Here is a 914-nt window from a genome sequence, read left to right on the forward strand (position 1 = left end):
TCATTTTCATTATGCTTGCTAAGTCTCTTGTTCATGTTAAGAATAAATCATCAAAGTGTAATCCATTTTAAGGTCTGACGACAACTAAAGGAGAGTGAATTCAGCAAAATAACAAACTTTATTTACTTCAATTTAGGTGTAATTTCTCAATTTCAAGTCTTGCTTCCATTTAAGATAACATGCCTAGTGGCAAAACGTTACGGCTGTAGACAGTACGGAGCCAGCTTTCAACCAGGCCGTATTTCCCTTTCTTGCGGAGAACGGCTCGGAGGAAAAAATGAACCGGAGTTAATGTGATCATCAGAAATTTTGAGGTCACTTTGCCTCTGGGTAAAATTGCCTTTTGTGTTCTATGAACACTAAAGATGGCCACTTCGTAGACTAAGCATTAAAACAAATGAGAAACATGATGGATAACCTACATACGATTAACGATTAAGGATTAACAATGTCTCTGTGCTACTTCTTTAAAATATAAACATCTTAATGCTACCTATTTAAACATGTCTCTGTGCTCCTTTAAAAACATCACTATGCCACTCTTTGAAAAGATGTCTGTGCTACTTCTTTAAAAACATCTCAGTGCTCCTATAAATGCCGTGGTGCTACTCCTTTACAAATATCTCTTTTATTAACATCATGATGCTACAATTTTTATAGTAATACTTCTGTGGCAATCCTTTATGTATTGTACTGTTTCATTTTTTTTTTTTGCATCCTGCTACTCCCTATTTAATACCTCTGAGCTACTCCTTTTTAAGAGCATATCTGCACCACTCCTTTAATAATGTTTCTGTGCTACTCCATATGTTTTTGTGCTACTACTTTAATATTGTATCTGTGCTATTCAGGACTGAATTCAGATACCTAATTTAAGCAGTCAAAAAAGGATGCATTTTTCCATCACTATGTTT

The sequence above is a fragment of the Anneissia japonica genome, unplaced genomic scaffold, assembly GCF_011630105.1.
Source record: "Anneissia japonica isolate Jap-2015-1 unplaced genomic scaffold, ASM1163010v1 scaffold287754_len4335492_cov202, whole genome shotgun sequence".
NCBI lineage: Eukaryota > Metazoa > Echinodermata > Crinoidea > Comatulida > Comatulidae > Anneissia > Anneissia japonica.